This window comes from Gopherus evgoodei, chromosome 4, assembly GCF_007399415.2.
Source record: "Gopherus evgoodei ecotype Sinaloan lineage chromosome 4, rGopEvg1_v1.p, whole genome shotgun sequence".
Taxonomy (NCBI): Eukaryota; Metazoa; Chordata; order Testudines; family Testudinidae; genus Gopherus; species Gopherus evgoodei.
The window spans coordinates 63522050-63546948 of NC_044325.1; the positions used below are offsets into that span (position 1 = coordinate 63522050).

The window sequence follows — 24899 nt, forward strand, 5'->3', positions numbered from 1 at the left end:
AAGAGACCTGTCTCCCAGAAACCTTCCCTCTTCCTTGCCATAACACAGCAAACTCCCAGTTGACAAATACCTGGAGGCTAGGCTCTAAAGGGTTAACTTTAAGCTTTTTGATCAAGTCTGCAGATGAGCCCAGATCTGATCAAGTCAATTTATTTTTCTAACTAGTTGATTAAAGCACATTCTGAAAGCATACCTATGAAAGAGGTTGGGCAACAGAACTGTTCAGTTTGCCTGTGCAATTATAAACAAGATTCTAACAGCTGGGGGTGAAATTTATTAGGTGATTCTACCTCTCTCCCTCTCAGAGTATTATGAGGATTCAGTAGGTAATGACTGTAAAACCCTTTGAAGATGTGATGGTATCATCACCACAGGATGTGACAAAAAATCTACTTGATTTTTTTTTTACCATACACCACAGAAAGCTGTGGAGGTGATTAGACTGCACGGGATCAGTTCTGACCCTCTTCACTAGTACTCATCTCACAGCTGTGCTAATAATTTTTTATTCCCAACCCTGTTAAGGTCATTCTCAGACACTCTTCACAGACCAAGTTGAGACATGAATAACACAGATATCATATGGTCATAACTCATGCACCACTAAGGAGACATACCTAGTAAGGGAATGAATTCTGAAAGCCACCTGTGGCATGAGAGGAGGATGTATGTTTTTATTTTATATTTTGTTTTTATTTGATTTGCCTCTTTATACCTCCTGGTCTGAATATTTTGTATGGGCACAACTGTATCCATAATTCAACACTGAATAGTAAGAGGTAGCAATACTTAGCTCATAAATCTGGCTTTTCATTTCATCCACAGACAATAAAACCCTTTATTTACTGACAGAGAAACTGAGGGATGGGGCAGCTTTATGATTTACCCAGAATCACACAGCAAGTCCTTGGCAAAGCTGAGAACATAACAGAATACTGTACCTTTACTTTTCCCCATCACCCTGCTCAGGCTGACTCCTCCATGTTCTATACCTGGTCTTAAGAAAATCATGAACTTACAATGTATTCTACAGGCAACTTCTGCAGATGTGCTATCAAAATACATTGCACTTTTGTAACTCCTTCCATCTGGAGATCTCAAAGCCCTTCACAAACATTCCAGCCCCATTTTATAGAGGGAGAAAGGCACAGAGAGGATGTGACTTGCTTAAGTTAACTTACAGCCAGTTATTGTTAGAACTTAGGTGTCCTGGCTCCTATCTCATGGTAGACTAATCTTACTGCTTGGATATTAACTACATGAGATGCTTGGTAAGGGTGACAGAATGCTGGAGGGATACCTGGTCCTGCAGGTGAGATGCAGGTACTCCTTCATAGGCTGTCAACCGTTTGGCATCCACACAGCAGCATCCTCTGGGCAGAGAGGGAGGGGCAGCTCTATACTGCAGCTTCTACTGAAATCAACAAACTTGGAAGTTAGAAAACGACTCTTTCAAAGCACAAAAGAATACCCCTTCCCTGTGCTGAAGTCTCCCAGTGGGGAAAGCCTGTTAAGGAGCCTCAGGGAGATCCGTGGTAAAAGCTCTTCTCCTGCTGCTGCTGCTGCGGGAACCGTGTTGCCTTTGGCACAGGGAAGAGTTTGGAAAGCTGCGGACTTTCCTCTTTTGATGGATGAATCTGTTGTTTCAACTCTCCCCGGGATGAAATCACGTAACCGCTTCGCACGGACTTTTCGGGGGACTCTGGGACCACCACAATGGGAGGAGAGAGGCTCAGCCCCTTTCAAGGCAGCTATAAAGCCAGGGCATGCACCCTTCCAAATCACCAGAGCAGAGCCGAGAGAGGGATCTTAGAGAAGGTTAACACAGGACCGGACTGAAATTACTAGACAAAGACAGAGGCGGGGGGGGGGGGCGCTCTCTGGTACAGAGTCTCAAGGATCAACCTGACAAGGCAATTTGAAGAAGCTCATTCGCTCAAGCAAACACGATAGGAACTCAGGATGAGATGATGAGACCCTGGAAACTGCAGAGGGATCTATAGGCTGGGAGGAGATTTACTGGGTGTCCCAGCTCAATAAGGAGCCATCTCCCGGGGAGCGCACAAGGGAGGTCCCTAGGCGGTTCAGGTGCTGAACTAGTGACTGGCTGGACAGAGGGGATTGCCCCCCCCCCCCAGATAGTCTGGGGTCACGAGAGGCTCCTGAGACTTTTCCCCAGGCCGGGACAGTCACCCAGAGTCTGGGCGGGATCCGCGCCATGGCCACAGGAGGGGAGGGCAGCGGCGGCAGCGCTGGGGATCCAGCCCCCTGGTTCAAGGCCACAGCCCGGCCCGCGCTGCTCCTCGCCAGCGCCTTCTTCCTCTGCCTGTGGGCGAGGAGGCGCCTGAGGCCGCCGAGCGGGAGCCCGCCCGGTCCCTTCGCCTGGCCCCTGGTGGGTAACGTCCTGCAGCTGGGCCGCCTGCCCCACCTCACCTTCTGCAAGATGGCCCAGCGGTACGGCGACGTCTTCCAGCTGCGCCTGGGCCGGCGGGCCGTGGTGGTGCTCAACGGCGAGGCCGCCATCCGCCAAGCCCTGGTGCGGCAGGGCGGGCAGTTCGCCGGCCGGCCCGACTTCCCCTCCTTCCGCCTGGTGTCCGGCGGCCGGAGCATGGCGTTCGGGCGCTACAGCGAGCTGTGGCGAGCCCACCGCCGCCTGGCCCACGCCAGCCTGCGGGCCTTCTCCACCGCCAGCGGCCGCAGCCGGCAGCTCCTCGAGCAGCACGTGGCGGCGGAAGCGCGGGAACTCGTCCGGGGCTTCGTGCGGCGGGGCGCCGGCGGCGCCTACTTCGACCCGTGCCCGCTCTTCACGGTGGCCAACGCCAACGTGATCTGCGCCCTGTGCTTCGGCCAGCGCTACAGCCACGACGACGGCGAGTTCCGGGCGCTGCTGGGCCGCAACGACAAGTTCGGGCAGACGGTGGGCGCGGGCAGCCTGGTGGACGTGCTGCCCTGGCTCCAGGCCTTCCCCAACCCCGTGCGCAGCGTCTTCCGCGACTTCCAGGCGCTCAACCAGGAGCTGCACGACTTCGTCAGGGCCAAGGTCGCCCAGCACCGGCGCACCTACGACCCGCGGCTCACCCGGGACATCAGCGACGCCGTCCTCGGCAAGATCGAGCATGGCGGCGGCGGGGCGCAGGAGGGGCTCAGCCGGGACTACGTGGAGGGCACCATGACCGACATCTTCGGGGCCGGCCAGGACACCACCTCCACCGCCCTGTGCTGGGTCCTGCTGCTGCTGCTCAAGCACCCGCACCTCCAGCGCCAGCTGCAGGCGGAGCTGGACCGCGTGGTGGGCCGGGACCGGCTGCCCACGGCTGAGGACCGCGGCTGCCTGCCCTGCGTGGAAGCCTTCATCTACGAGACGCTCCGCTTCAGCAGCTTCGTGCCGGTCACCATCCCGCACGCCACCACCGCCGACGTGGTGCTCCAGGGCTTCCGCATCCCCAAGGACACGGTGGTCTTCGTCAACCAGTGGTCGGTCAATCACGACCGGCACAAGTGGAAGGACCCCCACCTCTTCGACCCGGGCAGGTTTCTGGATGGAGAGCAGAAGCTGGACAGAGACCTCACGTGCAGCGTCATGATCTTCTCCATGGGCAAGAGGAGGTGCATCGGCGACCATCTCTCCAAGCTGCAGATCTTCCTCTTCACCGCCATCCTCCTGCACCAGTGCACCTTCGAGGCCAACCCGGCCGAGCGGCTCACCATGGACTGCATCCACGGGCTGGCCCTCAAACCTCTGCCCTTCACCGTCTCGGTGAAAATGAGAGACACTCCTCTGAGCTGCGGGGCTGGGGATGCCCAGTGAAGAACCACCCTACTCTGAGCCCTCTGAGTGCACCACTGCGCTGGGCATGCCAGCTCGCCCTGCCTACACTCGAGCAGATATCTCCCAATGGGTACGCTCTCTGTATAGCTTTAGGTAAGATCATTGCTTGTATGAGAGGTTTTCTCCCCCGCACAGTTACTCCCTTTCCCAGGAAAGTCAGAAGCCCTTCACGGTGAATTTTTGTAATCTCCCCTTTGAAAGCCTCCAGCCGGTAAGGAGGGAACAGAAAGCCCCCGGCAGCGAGCGATCCTTTCTGGCCGCTGCTCCCCACCAGCCTTCTTGCTCGGTAGTCTTCTGTCTGCTCCGTGTTAGATCAGCTCTGACTCCGATGCAGTTTCATTCCATTTCCGATTGGCAGTGGCAGCATGTGGAGCCAGAGGCGATCTTAACACAGCATCTACTGCCAAGTGAGTTGTAGTTACCTTGATGATGCCTTTTTGCAGGTCCGGAATCTCAGCGATTTTCCCTTTCTAGAGATCAGACGTTTCCGATCTCCGGCTGCATAGGGGAAGTCCTTCAACCTGGCTTCTGTATGTGGCAGAGGTTTGAGCAGCAAGCTCAGCCTGAAGGCATGGAGGATTGAGAAAAGAAGCGCTGTCTTTGCTAACTTCCCTGAATTATTGTTGACATAAAAGGGTCGGCGTATTCGCAGTGGCCCTTATTAAAACTTCAGAGCTTTACAACAGCTCATGGCAATAAGTGAAGGGATCTAGATCAATAATGATTTATTCCACGTAAAGCAGACCATGGGAGTGTAAACCACCTGTGAAATGTACACTAGCCCCGCTAGAACTGCATAAACAAACCTACCAGCAGGCAGGCGGGGTATTCATCTGCCCTAATTATTTGCATTCCGATTCGGACAATGAGGTATCATTTTCCCGTCCCCGGAGTCTAAATTTTAATTCGACCGGGTATTAAATGGTTAATACGATTTACCGGGAGCCTTGCAAGAAGTTGTGTTCAGGAGTTGACACTATGACATTAACTTTGGAACGAGATCAGCATCTCGATTATGCATATAAACAGCCCCACCACTAGCGTGGGTTGCCTTCAGATTGCACCCTCGCCGTACAATGAGTGTCTTGATTGTTTCCTGAGGAGCGGATAAAGTAAATTTGGCAGAGCCTGTCGGGGTTTTAAACGCTTTACTAACGAATGCAAGGAGATGAAAGTCATCCTTGTTGAACGCCACAGCAGACTGCCAGGTTTTGCCTTCCCCTGAGTCAATCCTTGGGGAACAAGTGTGTGTCTAGCTTGTCCTGAGCTACTCTCTGAGCAGGAGGCGATTTCAAGCTGAGTAGCACTTCCTTCCCGGCAGCTTCCCCCTCTGCCTGGCAAACCCAGAGCTTGGAGAGCCTTTAGCTTATCTAGATAGCGCTGCATACTCTCTGATATTTTAAGCCCAGCATTCTCTCCCTCCCTACGATTAAGCTTTGGACACAAATACATTTGTCTATGGTGCTTCTCTGAGTTATTCTTTTGTAATATGAATCATTTCCATTTTAATTCATGGAATAACAAAATGTGACTGTCCCTTCTCAATAAAATATCTTTGGCACAAATGTAGTATTGCATTGCTGGTTTTGGTTGGTTGGGGGAGGGAAGCCGGGGAGTGTAATTTGTTCCTAGACTGGGGGCTTGTCTACATCAGAAAGTTGCAGCGCTGGTGAGGGAGTTACAGCGCTGCAACTTTGAAGGTGTACACATCTGCAGGGCACCACCAGCGCTGCAACTCCCTGTTTGCAGCGCTGGCCGTACTCCCGTTTTGTCTCGGGTGTAGAGGATCCAGCGCTGGTGATCCAGCGCTGGTAATCCAATGTAGACAGTTACCAGCGCTTTTCTTGACCTCCGTGGAAGGAGGAAGCCTCTGGTAATCAAGCTGGTTTCCTTTCCCGGTTTGCTCTCTCGGTCCCGGAGCCACCCAGCAAACCGCAGGGAAGGAGACCTGCTTGCTCGGGGTTCCGGGACCGAGAGAGCAAACCGGGAAAGGAGACCAGCTTCGCCGCGGTTTGCTCTCGCGTTCCCGGAGCCAGCCAGCAAACCGCAGGGAAGGAGACCTGCTTGCTCGGGGTTCCGGGACCGAGAGAGCAAACCGGGAACGCCGCGGTTTGCTCTCTCGGTCCCGGAGCCACCCAGCAAACCGCGGGGAAGGAGACCTGCTTGCTCGGGGTTCCGGGACCGAGAGAGCAAACCGGGAAAGGAAACCAGCTTCGCCGCGGTTTGCTCTCTCGGTCCCGGAACCCCGAGCAAGCAGGTCTCCTTCCCTGCGGTTTGCTGGGTGGCTCCGGGACCGAGAGAGCAAACCGCGGCGTTCCCGGTTTGCTCTCTCGGTCCCGGAACCCCGAGCAAGCAGGTCTCCTTCCCTGCGGTTTGCTGGGTGGCTCCGGGACCGAGAGAGCAAACCGCGGCGTTCCCGGTTTGCTCTCTCGGTCCCGGAACCCCGAGCAAGCAGGTCTCCTTCCCTGCGGTTTGCTGGCTGGCTCCGGGACCGAGAGAGCAAACCGCGGCGTTCCCGGTTTGCTCTCTCGGTCCCGGAACCCCGAGCAAGCAGGTCTCCTTCCCTGCGGTTTGCTGGCTGGCTCCGGGACCGAGAGAGCAAACCGCGGCGTTCCCGGTTTGCTCTCTCGGTCCCGGAACCCCGAGCAAGCAGGTCTCCTTCCCTGCGGTTTGCTGGCTGGCTCCGGGACCGAGAGAGCAAACCGCGGCGTTCCCGGTTTGCTCTCTCGGTCCCGGAACCCCGAGCAAGCAGGTCTCCTTCCCTGCGGTTTGCTGGCTGGCTCCGGGACCGAGAGAGCAAACCGCGGCGAAGCTGGTTTCCTTTCCCGGTTTGCTCTCTCGTCCCGGAACCCCCCTTGAAGCCGCCCAACAGCGCTGCAGTGTGGCCACATCTAACACCACTTGCAGCGCTGGTTGCTGTAAGTGTGGCCACTCTGCAGCGCTGGCCCTATACAGCTGTACTAATACAGCTGTAACAACCAGCGCTGCAAAATTTTAGATGTAGACATGGCCTGAGTTTCCCTGCTCTGCAGAGCCACCCTAAACTTGGCCATAAAGATAGCAAGCAGAAAAATCTTCCAGCAAGTAGCATATGAGGCTCCATTGCCGGGGGTGCATGTGTGCATGCTCCTGGCCTGAAATCATTATCCCAAGGGACAAGGATATTAGCAGGGGACAATGTTTTCCAAACCCTCTTGCCCATTGAAACAGCAGGGATCCTATGGGTGTGTGTAATCAATGGCGATCATAGCCTGGGGGCAGAGTGAGGGCAAGATTGTGCACTCCATTTATTATTTATGGATAGGGCCCTACCAAATTCACCATCCATTTTGGTCAATTTCATGGTCATAGGCTTTTTTAAATCCTCAATTTCGTGGTTTCAAATATTTATATCTGAAATTTCACAGTGTTGATAACCAGTGGGCCCCAATCCAAAAGATGGTTGGGTTTGTTTTTTTTTTCAGTATTGCCACCCTTACTTCTGTGCTGCTGCTGACAGGCACTTCCTTCAGAGCTGAGCAGCACAGACTTGAGGGTCCCATGGTATGGGGGGGGGTCATCACTTTTTGGGGGGGGACAAGGCCAGCCTTGCCCATGGGTGACTGCCCAGGGCCCCCTGGTCAGTGGGGTGCTGTGCCCCCCCGCCTCCAGAGCAAAAGGTCCCTTTATCCCTTGAGTGCTGGGCCCAAAGCTGGGAAGGGCCTGGCTGACGGCAAGGACACCAGAAATTTTGTAAAAGTAGGGGAGGGGCATTGGTGCTGGAACTGGGATGACTGGGGGCCAGGTCCCCCCTTTCTAATATGGGTGTAGTTTGGGGGCAGAGGCAGCATTGACCCCCAAAACTGCAAGCCTTGAACAGGTTTGGAGCAGCAGCAGGGGCTGTGCTTCGTGGTGGCATTGACCCCCAAAACTGCAAGCCTTGAACAGGTTTGGAGCAGCACTGGCAGGGGCTGCACTTCACAGTGGGAGAGCTGATCACCATTATCAGCTCCTCTGCCATGAAGAGCAACCCCTACCTGCCCCCACTGAACTATGCCATGTTAAAAAGTGGCGGGTAGGGCCCCTGCCTCCCCCCAGTTCCTGCACCATTGGCTAGGGGCACCCCAGCTGGGGGCTCCTACCAGGCACCAGATATTAGTCCCAACCAGGCTAGGGAGGGACTGGACAGGACTTCTATTTCCCCCAGATGGGCCACTCCCAGACCAGGTAAGACCCACCTTTGGGAACCTCTGCCAGCATCAAGCAGCTCTGTGGCTGACTCCCTCCCCCCCATGACTGCAAAGCAATGGGGGCAGGAAGTGGGGTGGGGTGCTGACCTTCCTGAAGATGGGGGAGGTTCCCAGAGGTGGGTCTGATCCAGCCCCGGAAACAGCTCCTCCAGGAGAAGAGGAAGTCCCATTCCTCCCAGGACTAGCAGCTATAGCCCAGCACGTGATAGGAACCCCGACTGAGGTGCCCCCTGCCACGCCCCCATGGGCAGCGCAGCATGACTCCCACATTTGGAAACTCCCTAGAAGTGGGAAGGGACACCTGCACCTGGACCATGGCTTCATCCCAAGGCCTGCCCCTGCTCCGCCCCTGTCATTTGTGCCTCTTCCCCTCCCCCAAGGACACCTGCTGCTCACACCTTTTCACTGCCTCCCCCAAGGACCCCACTGCCCACCACTCATGCCACTCTGCCCCCTCCCTGAGGCCACCCCTGCCTGCCAAGGAGCAACACGTGGAGTGGGGGGGGTGAGGGAAGAGGTGGAGTGAGGGCAGGATCTTGGGGGCAGAGGCAGAGAAGGGGCAGGAAGAGGAGCAGCGTGGGCAGGGCCACAGAGAAAGAGGACAAGCAGGAGTGTGGCGTCAGTGTGGATAGAACTACTGCCCAGGCATCCTCTCAGCAGCAGCGGCGCTCTAAAGGTGACAGGCTTGTGCGCCTCCAAAGGGAGATGTGCCACATCCTATTTGGGTAGGCTTATCTTCCCCCGGCCTCTCATACCCGCTGTCCATGCCTGCCCCTTCCCAGCAGATTTCACACTGGAGCCCAGATTTCACCATCCATGATGCATTTTTCACAGCTGTGAAGTTGGTAGGGTCCTATTTGTGGAGCACCTACAGTGAGCAGGTGGCATTGCACAAAGCTAAGAAGACAGGGTCTCTGCTCCAGGGGTTGTGATCTCGCTCAGACGTAGACAGAACTATGTGAGGGCCCATGTTTGTGGAGGAGGGAAATTGTGTAGCAAACACTTGTCAGGATGCACACAATCAATCCCTTTTAAGGATATGAAGGAGACAAGGGGCTGGTAGGTGCAGAAGAAGAGTGGCTTTTCTGAATTCACAGGGCAGCACTGAAGAAGGCACATGTGTAAAGTGGGAGACTAGAAAGTGGCAGGTAGAGGGGGAAATGACCCATTAGCACAGTGATACTGATGAAGGCTCTGGAGCTATAAGTGGTTCTGTAATTTGTCTCCTGGCTCTTTGTAGCACATGATACTAAAACACTGTGATTTAATTATTAACCAATCTAAATTATTAACCAGTTAGGATGCTTTTCCTATGTTATTAACTAATTAAGTTATCAATTTGCACTATGTTATTAACTGCTGCTGTGAGAATTATACATATTGTGATGGGGCAAGGCCAGATGGCTACAGTAAAGTACTGAGAAACAGGTATGTTAGCCCCAGGCTAAACAAATCCCTAGGACCCTGGTAACCAAATGGCAGTTGCTCCAGGTTAATCAAGGCACCTGGGGCCAATTAAGATAGTTCTAGAAGGCAGTAGAGATAGCTACTTTAATTAGAACACCTGCAGCCAATCAAGGCAGGCTAATCAGGGCACCTGGGTTTAAAAAGGAGCTCACTCCAGTCAGGCAGGGAGGAGCCAGAGGAGAAGGAGCATGTGTGAGGAGCTGGGAGCAAGAAGCTGAGAGTGAACTGCTGGAGGATTGAGGAGGACAAGTGTTATCAGACACCAGGAGGAAGGTCCTGTGGTGAGGATAAAGAAGGTGTTTGGAGGAGGCCATGGGGAAGTAGCCCAGGGAGTTGTAGCTGTCATGCAGCTGGTACAGGAGGCACTATAGACAGCTGCGATCCACAGGGCCCTGGGCTGGAACCTGGAGTAGAGGGCAGGCCTGGGTTCCCTCCAAACTTCCCAACTCCTGATCAGACACAGGAGGAGCTGACCCTGACTATGGGTTCCAACAGAGGGAAGATCACTGAGGTGAACAAATCTGCCAATGAGCGCAGGACCCACTAAGGTAGAGGAGGAACTTTGTCACAATATATAGAGTCTATACACTATCATAAACTAAACTATGAATTCACAACTGTGGCTCTTTTGAGTAATTGCTAATTTGGCTCTTGAACCACTGAGGTCTGTGTATCACTGCCCTAGCATATGGCTTCCGTTCTTCACAGTGAGGGCTGAACTTACTGCTCTTGAAGTGAGGAAAATCAAGGTTCCCTTTAAAGGAAATAGGAGGTTATCCTGTTAACCAGAACATTTGTGATTAAAGTGACAGTGTCTTACTTATGGATACTTAGAGTAATTTGCTACTTGAGAAAGTTATAAAAGCACTGTTGTGCTAGTCATCAAGGGGCTGCCTACTAGAACCTACACACCTCAAGACAGAAAGAAGCCTCAGCAGGAGAAACAAATCTATACACATACAGCTCATTATTATAAAAGCAGCAAAGAATCCTGTGGCACCTTATAGACTAACAGACATTTTGGAGCATGAGCTTTTGTGGGTGAATACCCACTTTGTCAAATGCATCTGATGAAGTGGGTATTCACCCATGAAAGCTCATGCTCCAAAACATCTGTTAGCCTATAAGGTGCCACAGGATTCTTAGCTGCTTTTACAGATCCAGACTAACATGGCTACCCCTCTGATACTTGAGCTCATTATTATACATCCCAGCAGTGCCAGTGTTAGCCCAGTGGGGGCCCCAAGCAGGAATATTCCCGCTCCATACTAAAACAGGCAAGTTTTTAATAATAAAAAGCAAGTAGGGGTCCCCTTGAGCTGCCTGGGTCCTAAGCAATTGTTTAGTTTAATTATGCCTAACCCTAGCTCTGTATCCCAGCAACTCCAGCCCTTTGAGAACTTGTGAATGCTGCAGGGAGCCCACAGTCCCCCTGCTATTGGCTCTCCTTGATTCCACCCACTAGGTATATGTCCAGACTAGGTTCATTTGTGTTTGCTAACACATTTTTGAAAAACATCTCTTACTTATTTTAAAACTCTAGTTTATAGAACTTACCCTGTTTAAAGTGGCCATTTGTTGAACATGCAGGTGTCTGTTCTAACCCCGAACAAGTAGCATGACTGTTACTCTAGTTCATCGGAGATGGTGGTGGTATGATCCAGCCCTACAATCTGATTTCCTGCAGGATCTCCCTCTCACAGAGTGAAAGAGAATGAGCTTTGAGTAGGCAACTCCTTACTGAGTCTGGGGTGGCTACATTAGTGAGAAGTAGGGGCTACACAAGTGACTCACCTTGTTCAACCCACCCCAATGTCTGTAAAAACTTTAGCTCAATCTTCCCACTTGTTCTGTATCTGCTACAGACTTCAAAAAAAATATAGTAACCATTTTACCTTTTGTTTTTTTTAATACTCACTTCACCTAGTCTGTTAGGCGCTGTATAAACACAGAACAAAAAGACAGTCCCAGGAACTTACATTTTAAGTATAAAGTTTAGAAGAAATCATAAAAACCTCAAAAAAGGATGTAAAATAGTTTTTTCTATGTGTAAGTGTCATTGTGTTAAAGTCAGATGCTTATGCCCTTCCCGGTGTTGATCCTGTGTGCTAGATGTGGTGATCCTCATTCTCCCAACACTGTAAATGACTGAAACCCCCAGGCAGACTTGCCTACCTTCCAACTTCTTGCTGGGGCATGTAGCTTCCCACCCTCCCATAAGATGTCTTCATCCTTTCCAGCTGTCCAGGAGGATATGGCTGCTGATGCTGATCCTTCTTTCCCTTCTTCCCCTGCCAGGTACTAGAAGGAGTTGACAAGAAAACAGGGAGCCCAGGGAAGTGAGGAAGTCAGAACTGCTCCCTCTATTCCCTTATGAAACTAAACCTCTAAATACCAAATGGGGGAGAGAAGGAAGAGAGCAGAGCTAGAAGGAAAATCTAAGATTCTCTGTAACTTGAAGTCTTTAAATCAAGATTTGAGGACTTCAGTAACTCAGCCAGAGGTTATGAATCTATTACAGGAGTGAGTGGGTGAGGTTCTGTGGCCTGCAATGTGCAGGTGGTCAGACTAGGTGATCATGATGGTCCCTTCTGGCCATTAAGCAGGACTGACAAGCACCCTAAAAGTAGGGGATGACAGGTGCCTGAACCGTGGCCCTACCCCAAGTCGTCCCCCCCCCCGATCCCATGCCCACACAGCCTCTTCCACGGAGGCCCTGCTCCCACACTGCCTCTTTCCCCCAAGACCCTGCCCGCCACTCGCTCCTCTATCATCCCCCCCCCATTGCTTGCCCTTATGGCTTGTAAAAAGCGGAAGGGCATTCATTTTTAGGCAACCACAATGCAAATGAACTCTCCACTATCAGTCTCAACCGCATATGATCCAGGAAATTAATTATTTTTCTTCATGACAAATTGAGTCATGCATCCCTTTTCTCCATCCAATCTGACACAGAGTCACCAGGTTCTAGACCTGAGTGACATCTGTTGTAAAAGTGTTTATAGCTCTTTTAGCCTTTTATCCAATTTGGTACTCTCTTCAGGTCTGGCCCATATGAAGATAGATTCTTTTCCAAAGTTGTCTTCCCATCAGGATTTGTGCTGGGCTATATCCAGTAGCTGCTGTTGGTGTTGATCTGTAACTCTCAAAAGAAAGGAATGGATCTTCCTGCTGCAGGATTTTCTTAACTGTCTGTACAGCTCTCAGCCTCTCCATTCACTTGTGTGTAATGGGGACTGCTAGTAATATAATCAAAATCATATTTCGTTCAGAATGACAAACTCTGCTGCAGTGAATTGTGGTCATTGCCTGTCACTAATTGTTCTGAAATACTGAAGTCAGCAAAGCTGCACTTCAGTTTCTCAATAACACTGAAACATGTTATGTCTTTCAATTACATTATTTATACATACCTGGAAAAATAATCCACAATGACCAGGTGGTAATGTCCTCTTAATCTGCAGCTAGTCTCTTCTAAGAGCTCTCTGACAGAGGGATTTATATACTGCATAATCTAGCATTGTCTCAAATTGATTTGTACTGGATCTCCTTTCAGAACTCCAATATCATCAAATCTTCCTTCTTTCTCCTCATGGCTGCCATACAGTGGCTGACAAGGTTGTTGGTCTTTGATTCTTTGATCACATGCACTCTGAATGCAAAGCATTTGTAAGTCGTTTCTGTGGTGAACTGGCCCATGTAGTTGTGGGCTTGGCTACACTGGCACTTTACAGTGCTGCAACTTTTGCGTTCAGGGGTGTGAAAAAAACACCCCCCAGAGCGCTGCAAGATACAGCGCTGTAAAGCCTCAGTGTAATCAGTGCCGCAGCTCTCTCCCACCGCTGGCGCTCTGACCACACTCACACTTCAAAGCGCTGCCACGGCAGCGCTCCCGCAGTGCTGCCGTGGCAGCGCTTTGAAATTTCAAGTATAGCCATACCCTCAGAATACCTCCAGAGCTTGTCAGAACTGCGTCTAGTGACGCCATCACCTTCAACCTCACCCCTGAGAGCTGATAAATTCCTTCTGAGAGGACTGACTCAGGAGCTGATGTCCCAGTTTGAAAGTCAATAGTCTTGCTATGAATATTCAGTTCCACTCTCCAGGCAGACACTGTTTCATCACACATGACAGATCCCAGAAACAAGGCTCTTGATTGTAATAAAGTGAGCTCCCTGACTGCTTTGATGCAGCAAACAGCTGCAAAATTTCCATATTTCATGCATGTATTACACCATTTGCCTCTGACTGCAATGCATCATCTCTTGGGATCTGACTTTTTCCACACTTTGTGCATGTAGGCTGGAAAATGACCCTCTAAGCCACAGAGTTCTCTCTCCTTGCCTCAGGGTTTTTATTATGACTTAACTCTCAAGTGTCTGTTTATAGCTTCAAAGTTATTTTCAGTTTTTTAAAATTACTCCTGCCTTTTGTTTTGCAGTTTGAGTAATTCTGACTGCTTTTCTATCTGTATAGCTGTGGCTAGGACTAAATCTCTCCAATTGTAGCTGCTGTTTAACACAGTACCCAAACAGTATCTGATATTTTCATGTTTTGCATTCCCAACATCACAGTTTTCAGCCAATGTAAGCAGAGCTCTTATAAACCATTCAAAGTTTCCCCCTGGTTCTTGAATTCCCTGGTGAAAACATGCTCTTTCATGAACCATATTTCTCTGAGGTATAAAGTATGCATCAAACATAATCAGAATCCTTTCATAGTCATCTTTGTGACTGTCTTCAATGAAGTCCAAGGATGTAAAGATATGCTTTGCTTGCTTCCCCATAGCATAATTTAAAGATGATACCTGCGTATCTCCAGTTTCTTTGTGCAGCTTGGTAGCAATGCGAAAGCTTGCAAAATATCGTTTCCAGTCTGTCCATTCTGAAGGTTTGTCAAAGCTGATGTTCTCTGGGGCATTGAAGAGTGAATATTGATAAGATCCTGCAGCTTTTATTGCTGTTCTTTGTGTCTGCAACTTCTGTTGCTCTGTTTGCAACCTTTATTGCTGTTTTTCTTTTTCTATTATTAATTCCACTGCTAACACCATGTCAGGATCCTGTACAGATGTGGATTGGTCTCCGAGCTTGCTTATACACATCAGATGTGTTCATCACAAGATCTTTTAAAGCTCTGCCAGCTATGGCTGAGGGTCATTTAAATACGTATTTTACACACACTGTCATGTAGTGGCTGAATGGTATAATACAGTTTAATATGCCATTATTCTCCCTCCTTCTCTCAAAAAAAAATCACACATACTTAAGACTCAGGATAGCCAAGATTCAGTGCTGGAGCAGTATGGGTTTAAGGCTCAATATCTCACAACTCAGCAGGCAAACCTGCTTACCTTTGGCAATCAAAATAAATTGTTTGTAATATTTGGTAAATCAAAATAAACTCTTCTCCATATAAACACTAAAGAAAAATTTTCAAACTGTATTTAAAGAAACAAGTTAAAATACATATATGGCCTGGTCTACACTACACGTTTAAACCGAATTTATCAGCGTTAAACTGATTTAACCCTGCACCCATCCACACAACAAGGCCCTTTATAGCAATATAAAGGGCTCTTTAAACTGGTTTCTGTATTCCTCCCCGACGAGAGGAGTAGCGCTGAAATCGGTATTGCCATGTTGGGTTAGGGTTAGTGTGGCTGCAAATCGACGTTATTGGCCTCCGGGCGGTATCCCACAGTGCACCATTGTGACCGCTCTGGAAAGCACTCTGAACTTGGATGCATGGGCCAGGTTGACAGGAAAAGCCCCACAAACTTTTGAATTTCATTTCCTGTTTGCCCAGCGTAGAGCTCTGATGGCGATGCAGTCCCAAATCCAAAAAGAGCTCCAGCATGGACCGTATGGGAGATACTGGATCTGATCACTGTATAGGGAGACAAATCTGTTCTATCACAGCTCCGTTACAGAAGACAAAATGACAAAACTTTTGAAAAAATCTCCAGGCTATGATAGACAGAGGCCACAGCACAGTGCTGTGTGACAAGCGTAATGGAAAGCCAAAGAATCAAATGGATGCTCATGGAGGGAGGGGGGACTGAGGACTCCAGCTATCCCACAGTTCCCGCAGTCTCCGAAAAGCATTTGCATTCTTGGCTGAGCTCCCAATGCCTGTAGGGTCAAACACATTGGCCGGGGTGGTTCAGGATATATCTTGTCATTTTACCCCCTCCTCCCCGTGAAAGAAAAGGGAAAAAAATCATTTCTTGACTTTTTTCAATGTCACTGTATGTCTACTGCATGCTGCTGGTAGACGTGGTGCTGCGGCATTGAACAGCAGCATCCTCTCCCCTCCCCGGTGGCAGACGATACAATATGACTGCTATCCATTGTCATCATCAGCCCGTGAGTGCTTCTGGCTGGCTTTGGTGAGGACAGCCGGGGCGCCTGGGTAAAAATAGGAATGACTCCTGGTCATTCCTGGCAGATGGTACAGAATGGCTGGTAACCGTCTTCATCATAGCAGCTGGGGGCTGAGCTCCATCAGCCCCTCCGCTTTCATGTCTAAAGAAAAGATTCTGTACTGTCTGGACTATCACAGCAGCTGGAGGCTTCCACCCCTTGCCCCTCATTTTATCTCACTAAAAAGTCAGTGTTCTTATTCCTATGCTCTCTGGTACACTGGTTCTCTAGTACACATGCCCCATATTCTAGGCAGGACTGACTATTTTTAGATAAAACATAAAGGAGGGCATGACCCAAGGAGTCATTCCCATTTTTGTCTTTGCACCCCTGGCCAACCTCAGCAAAGGCCAGCCAGGAGCACTCATGACAGCAGCAGATGGTACAGAATGACTGAAAACCGTCATCTCATCGCCAATTTACAATAGCATGGCAGACGGTACAATAGGAATGGTAACCGTCTCTGCTACCTTGCAAAGGCAAATGCATGCTGCTGTATAGCACTGCAGTACCGCCTCTGTCAGTAGCATCCAGTACACATACAGTGACAGAAAAAAAAAAGGAAAAAACAGGCTGCATGGTTGCCATGCTATGGCCTCTGCCAGGGCAATCCAGGGAAAAAGGGCGCGAAATGATTGTCTGCCATTGCTTTTACGGAGGAAGGAATGAGAGTGACGACATTTACCCAGAATCACCTGCGACACTGTTTTTGCACCATCATGCATTGGGATCTCAACCCAGAATTCCAATGGGCGGGGGAGACTGTGGGAACTATGGGATAGCTACCCACAGTACAATGCTCCGGAAATCGACACTAGCCTCAGTACATGGACGCACACCACCGAATTATTGTGCTTTGTGTGGCCGCGTGCACTCGACTTTATACAATGTGTTTTACAAAATCAGTATGTAAAATTGGAATAATCCTGTAGTGTAGACATACCCATGGACAGAAATAGGATTTCTAAAGTAGCGCCTTCTTAATGAACTTATCTACTTCCTGTGCATCTTTGAATCAGACCTGCTAATTTCAATGACTTTAAGCACTGGGGGAAAAGGATGGGTATACCTGCAAATCTTTACTAGGCAGTTCTCTAGATAAGTAGAACACTTCATACCGAGGGCTATCTGACACTGTGTGGAATACATTTGCACATGTTTTTAAAATACCAAACCATCTAAAACCCAATCAATTCATGCTATAAAAACCCAACTGAACTGGATTCTGTTGATTAAAGTACTGCACCCAATTGTGACTTGCAAGCTTTCCCAGTGCTCCTTCCTGCCAGCATCTGCTGAACGCAGATATCATTGCTTATGGGGTGAGCTTCATAACTTCCACTAGTCATAATGGGGGCAGCAATAGGTTAATAATTGATCAACTTTTTCTTTTCTTTTTTTTTTTAAAGGGGAGAAAAAGAAGGTGGGCTGGAAGAGCAAAAAAACTTGCAAAGTATACAACCTACCCTGCCATGATCCTAACAACTGTTTGCCAGAAGCTGAGCATGGGCAACAGGGGATGGATCACTTGATGATTACCTGATCTGTTCATTCCCCCAGAAGCACCTGGTATTGGCCATTGTAAAAAGCAGGGTACTGGGCTAGATGGACCTTTACCCCAACCCAGTAGGGCCATTCTTATGTTCTATAGATAAAGTCTGTAGATTGGGAAACAACCCAGCCAATGCTCCTTTTCAGCAAGTCATCTATAGTGAGACAGATACCTCACACCGGTGCAAGTTCTCCCAGTGCTTCAGCCATGAACGATTTCCTCAGCCAATCCCACACAGATACACATGAGAGAACATCTGTTGGCCCTTTCGCCACTTGAGAGATGTGCTCTGTTTATCTGAAATGCTAGTTATTGCTAAGGCTTTTGAGAAAAAGTTCCTCAAAGTCAGCTTGAAAGCGCGTGCAAGGATTTAATGCAGCTGAAGTGGTTTATTCCACTGGATAGGGAAGGAGCTCAGAATTTGACCAAGACCATCTGCCATGAAAGCAAAGGGCTGGAATTATTCCAATTATAGCTTGCTTGTTGGAGCTCTTAAAAACTACTGATCTATGTGGGGGGCATATGTACCGTACCCTCACATGCTATATGTAATCCCAAGAATATCTTATAACCATTTCACTATTTAAACTCCATTAAGTACATTATTCCATATTCAACTTTTTGTTCATTTTACTAAACATCTGTATTTGCAAGCACTGTAGAATAGGTAAAGCACTGTTATATTAGCAGGAATTTTACTTCTAGCTCTGGCACTGACTTGCTGGATGATCTCTCACCTGCACTTAATCACTCCAGCTCTTTGTGCTTGATTCCTCACCTGAAGTCTAGGTAGAACATATATTACCTCACAGGGGTGCTATAAAGATACAATAAATATTTGTAAAAATGGTTTGAGATCCTCACATGGAAGGCACTGTATAGAAATGCAAGAGAAATATTTGCCAGGCTGTCTAAACCTATTATATCCTCTAGAATTAGATGTATGGAACACAGTAGTTCTCAAACTTGCATCCTCTCTGTACCTCTCATTGTGCTGTCCTGGTACATGTTCATCAGACAGAATATAATTTTGTATGGGGCTTTCTAGCAGCAGAGGGCTTGTTTGGTCGATCTCTTTTTTGCTTGTTTTGTCTGCAATAAGAAAACATCTCAGGTGGAAACCAACACAGAACTATAAGCCTCCAGCATAACTGGAAAACATTTTTTGGAAGGCCTGAACTGGAATCTTAAAACTTTTGTAGAACTGCCATGAGGGAAATTACATGGAATACAACTCTTAATATTATGTTCTTTCCCCAACATTTAGCTTCTTAATTCAATCTGGCAAAGTGACTTGCATTTTTTTGAAATGTTCTTTCCCTTAGTGCAAAGAATTAAAATCCCATAAGCAGTGAGCAGTTAATAAATGCATAACTCAGAAATCACTGTTTTCTTCTGCTGCTGCTATTAACTCCTTCATGCCAGACTTTTCAGTACTACTTTAAAGTGTATTACTAATTACATTGGTAGATAATATATCTAATATAAGATTGTATACTGTGCTCTTCATCACAGTATCCAAGAACCTACGTAGCTTCTTGTCCCAAAAGAATAACATAAGAAATTATCATACTAAACTAGACCCGTGGTCCATCTAGAAACCAGGTGCTTCAGAGCATGGTGCAGAATATGCCAAAAGGAGAATGATGGATTAATCTGCCAGCAGAGGAAGTTTCTACCTAACTCCAGACAGTTTGTGGTCAGTACATCTGGTCAAGATTTTTGGCAGAACAGTTTTCCAATGGAAAATGCAGTTTCATCAAAATCAAAGCACTTAAGGTAAATGTTTTGGTTTTGACACAGTTAGAGACTCATTTTGATAAGGCAGAAATATTTCATTTCAACTTTATATTTTCAATTCATTTAGTTATATCTCTATGTTCTATTAACTGCATTATAGTTACGTATATTTGTATTTGTTTCAACATTACCAAAATTAAATGTTTCAGTGTTTCCTACTCTAAATTTTTCAGAATTGTTTACGTGAAAAAATTAAAAAATTTTGATTTTTCCTTCCAATTCAGAATGAAAACAAAATTTCTCACATAATGGAAATTCAGTTTCCTGACCAGCCTGAGGAGTTGGCTTATGCCCCCATCCCCGAGTTATATCTTACACATTTTTTTTTTTTTGTAATTGTGGATGATCTTAACAACATAAATACCAGAGGTGAGACTTGGGGCTGCACCTCGAAGAAGTGCAGCCCAGCTCGCAGCACAGGTTGTCTCATTAAGTGGTTTTATGTCATCTTTGCACCTCCCTATCCTGGGCTTTTTTGAGAGTCTGGAGAGGTCCCCAAACTAATAGAGACAATCCTGGGGGTCTGTCTAAATTACATCAGCTTCCTTGGACTTCGGCACTACGCAGAATCTCTGCAGGCCTGCATCCCTGCCCCAAGCACCATGCCTCCTACACCTTTTGAGAGGGTCCTCGGAGGGCAGCCTTAAGGCTGGCTTCTGTAGTGCTTGCTCAAGAGAAATCCTCCTTTGGCAGGAGATGGGTTTTTTAGGACTCATTTACACCACCTTGGTCCTTTTATCCAGCATAAAGAAGCCAGACCTGGGATGAGGATCTCATCCCTTCTCATCCCTTTTTAAATCCTACCAAGCTTTATCTCCCTCCCTCCCAATGAGATCTTCTACTAATGAGCTTACTTCAAGATTTGTTGCTTTTTAAATTCATCGGCTATCTTTTTGTTCTTGTACCATAGGGAAGGGCAAACAGGAGTGCTCAGCTTTTCGAAACCAGGTGGTACTTTATATATCACCAGCATGTATTTCTTTTTTTGTCTCCTCTCTAAACTAAGCAGGCCCAACCTTATCACTCTCTCTTCATATAAAAGCCTCTCCATGTGTCTAATCTTTTCATCACCATCTCTTCCCTCTTGTCATCATACTATCTTTTCCCAGAAGGTTTGAACAGTCCACACTGCCACCCATCTTTTTCCTTATTTGTTCTTTTGACTATTTGCTCCTCCAAGTCTCTCTCCGCTCTGTTAATTGCCATTTTACCTGCCACAGAAAGGCCCATAAACCCACATGTTTAACTTGGACTAGATTTGTATGTTGAATAATTCCTTTTAATAAATAGTAAAAGTGGGGACTGGGATAGAGGACAGCCACTGTTGGGAAGCCCGAGGGAGAATGAGCCCAGCTTCTAGCACTTTGGGAGGAGAAGAAATTGATAACCAACTGGATGGTGCAAATCCCCTCCCCCCCCACAGGTGCTTTGAGTGTACTGATGGCCATTGTGGGGTGCACAGGGAGAGTGTTCAGCTTGGTGGCAAGCTGTTATAAAGACCCTTCAATTTTTTTCTTGTTTACAATATTTATGAGATTATTTAAATGGCAATGAGTACAAATGACTTAAGAAAAAACAGTTCAAGTTGTTTGAGTAGCTGGAAAGATACTGAACAGCTGTTCATTTGAGTAAGCTATTTCCTCCTCAAAAACACAGCAAGAGTACAAGAAGTCTTAAGAAGCCATTTGAGAGGAGCGCACTGTGGTATTTCAATGCTTTCCAAGTAATTTAGGGTGTGGGAGTTACAGTCAACCACCACTTAGGAAACACCAGGATTACACAGGCTTATAGATATCCTCTGTGCATAGTTGCTTCAGGCCTAAGACTGCTGTAAATTATGAATTCAGCTTAAAAAATATCCACGTAAAAACTGTTTCTGCTCATCTGCCTTTGCCTGCCTCATCCAAAAGAGAGGTGACTGCTACGATGTCCCCAAAATCATCACACACAAAAGCTTATCCTAAGATATTATTGAATATGGGCAGAAATAGAACAGTAGGTTTTACATCCCTGTTTGGGCACAAAGGTCATAATTCATGGAAGTCCCCATCACACACACACCCCTCCTGTGCAGATAAAACCAATATTTTACAGCATACTGTTACATATTGATTTATAGTGGGGTGATTTTTGAATTAATGAGAATGTTTGTTAGTGCAGAACACATCTGACTTACATCTGTAATAAGGCGGGAAGCAAATGCAAATTGACTGTAGCACAAGAACTGCTCTGCTTCTTTCACAACAGTAACCCACAAATGCAAGCAAAAATGAGCAGGAACAACTACAAAGTATTTCAGCTTCCAAGGCTGCTTGTGGCAGCTGACACACTGAAAATGAAGGGCATATTTCTGCTGCTTCTCCAGTCTGCAAATGTTAGTTCTGCTTTTAAAGCAGAGCATCTTTTGTATTTCTTCAGGCAGGGGCAATTTTCAAAATGTGTATGAAGTACTTGAAAGAAAGAAATGTGCCCACCTAGATCCTGATCCTGCAAAAAATGCAATGGGGGGGGGGGAGGCAGACAGCCCCCTGAATGTCTATTGAGCCCTACTGAAGTCAATAGGGGTCTACCAGCATGGAGTAGCTGACAGAACTAGGGCCTAAACTAGAATCTAGGCTAGGAGAAGGAGCAGGGTGTCAAAACACAAAAGGAAGGTGGAATGGTGCAGTTGACCGACAGCCTTTTGGACCAACGGCAGACGTGTATTATCAGGACTAACTGATTTAAGTTTGCTCATGCTATTTCTGGTGTGAGTGAGTGGCTGTTTAACCTTTGTAATTATGGCATACAAATCTTTTCACCTTTACACAAGAATTGCCAAATAGCCTCATTTAGAGGGACAATTTATATTTAATCACAAAAGAATATTATATCATATGATTATTGGACCAAACAACACAAGGCCTGACATCATACTTAAGAAGGAAATGATTTACTTTGCCCAATGAATGGGACAAAGCTATTTTCTAATTAAACTCAAATAAAAACTACGTACATAAACAAGCCAGCAATCAGCAACAGTTTCAAAATGCAGAATTTTAAAGCCCTAAATCTCATTTTCCTCCTGCTCTTCACCCCAGGCCTTTAAATGTCCCTGAACTACTGGCACACAAAATGTCACTAGAGATGCCAGACTGCAGCATTCAAGCACTCGGCTTATTGCACAGCTCAGAGTTTTACAGTCCATTTACCTCAGGCTCTGTGGACAATCTCTGGTTTTACAATCCAGCTGGTGACTTATTTGATATCTAAATCTATCCTCTGGACGATGCTGGCATTGTAGACTGATGGACCATCTTTGATTGAGTAACAGCCTTTTTGACGGAGAGGTAAAAATTGGTAAATAAAAATTGGTAAACATTGGCCAACAAAGCCTAGAATGAAGCATACAGGGTCACACAACTTCTCAGAGACGGCCTAGGTTTACTTGGTCCTGCCTCAGCACAGGGAGTAGGACTTGATGACTTATTGAGCTCTCTTCCAGCCCTATATTTTTATGATCCTATGAAAACAGCATGGAGGGGACAAACATGGGAACTGCTGATACCTCTTTCATGTTTCTGCCCTTATTTTCAAATGCTTAACCATTATTGTGTGGATGAGGACTCAGTTACCTCCAGGACCATGTCTCCCTGTACCCCTCCAACGTTACTATCATCAACAGGCAGGGGCAGCTCTAGCTTTTTTGCTGCCTCAAGCATGGCAGGCAGGCTGCCTTCGGTGGCGTAACTGCAGGAGGTCCCCGGTCCCGTGGATTCGGCAGCATGCCCACGCAGGTCCGCTGGTCCCGGGACTTCAGCGTACCTGCTGCCAAATTACCACCGAATCCGCGGGACTGGTGGACCTCCCACAGGCAAGCCGCCGAAGGCTGCCTGACTGCTGCCCTCATAGGACTGGCAGGGCACCGCCCCAAGCATGCACTTGGAGCACTGGTGCCTGGAGCCGCCGTCGCTGTCAACCAACTGTGACCAACAAAGCCTAAAATGAAAATGTTGAAGGCTAGAGACATCAGCTCTTGGTTGTGAAACTCCCTGCAAGAGCCTGAGTTGAGATCACAATGCAAGATTCACCTCCATGCTCAGGCCTCCACACAATAATGGTTAAGCAGTCCAGAGCCATTTGCAGAACTAACACCGAGAGAGAGGAAAGTGGTCTCAGCTGAACCAAAACCATGATGCCACTACTATTCATATTTGGCCCTTCAATACTACAGTGCTGGGTATGCATTAGGAATCCATACATACAGAGCCACGTGTACGCACAGTTCAATGGCTTTAGGCTTACTCAGTACTGGCTTGCAGAACTGTGCTGTTTTGGTTAATTTCTAGCTCATGTGAAGAAAGCCTTCCTAAGTGTCCATGTGGCTTTCCCCCAATTTTTGAAGTATATCGAGTTGGGGGCCCCCACTGCCACTATCAGCTTCTGAAGATTTAGGCCTAGATGTTTGTATGCAACAGGGGAGGGATAGCTCAGTGGTTTGAGTATTGGCCTGCTAAACCAGGGCTGTGAGCTCAATCCTTGAGGGGGCCATTTAGGGAACTGGGGTTTAAAAAGAAAAAACTGTCTGGGAATTGGCCCTGCTTTGAGCAGGGGTTGAGCTAGATTATCTCCTGAGGTCTCTTTCAATCCTGGTATTCTATAACAGTAAATCCTTCCTTCTCTGTGCCAGTTAGCAGCATGCTGTTGCAAAGCAGGTTAGCTATAGCTCTTTTCCACAGGGGAAAAACTGCTAAAGGCAGTTATCTGAACAATTTTGCACTGCTTTGTTGACCAGATCATTTCACAAGTGCGGGGAGAATGGAGGAGAGGGGAAGCGGAGGTGGGGGTGGAGGGCAGAGCGGAAGAGAGATTCCCAAGAACTGAGATTTTGTTGGGAAGCAGGAAAGAGGCAGAGAAATCATCCAAGATTACAGCATTATTTGCAAATGGCTCATAATGATTTCAAGCCTTGAAGCTCTGCAGACTTGACACTAACCTTGCAGTGGATGCAGAATAAACTAGTTCCATAGGAAACATTAAGGACCTAAGAGGTTGGGAAATGAGTGGAGAAAAGTATGAACTGTGATGGCACAACCAACCCACTAGAGAAAGCAGATCTGACAAATATAGCTTGTTTTATGATTAAGCAGGTCTGCAATACAGAACGTGTACAGGCTTTTGGAGAGTCTGCTCTGCTTTTAAATGAAGAAACAATCCAGTGATTAGAATTTGATTGTGGATTAAAACTATCCACTCAGATCAAGACTGCACCTACCTCAGCGGAGATGCCTTGGTGGAGGATGAATCAAGCTGTAGAGGTATGTTGTCCCCATGAAATTAATGGTGGGATTGAGCCAAGACTGAAGACTTAAGTGTAAGTGGGAGAACCCCTTTCCCCCAGGGCTCAGATGCAGTGAATAGGCAACAGACCAGCACACAGATGTCTTTCATGCTTCTGCCCTTATTTTGTAGAATCTAAAGGTTTTAATTTTTATTTTTAACAAAGTCTCTAGCTACTTTGGTTGCTGAGTGGTCTTAACAACATGTCTGCCTGCGATTGCAGAAGCTGAAACAATAACTCAGAGATGTGATCTGCTCCATTCATTTCAATGGGCACTCAG

General features: G+C 47.7%; 1 pseudogene; it reads left to right on the top strand.

The window, feature by feature from the left end:
* The first annotated feature begins 2218 nt into the window (after window positions 1–2218).
* LOC115650336 lies at window positions 2219–5361 on the top strand (annotated as a pseudogene).
* The last annotated feature ends 19538 nt before the right edge of the window (window positions 5362–24899 follow it).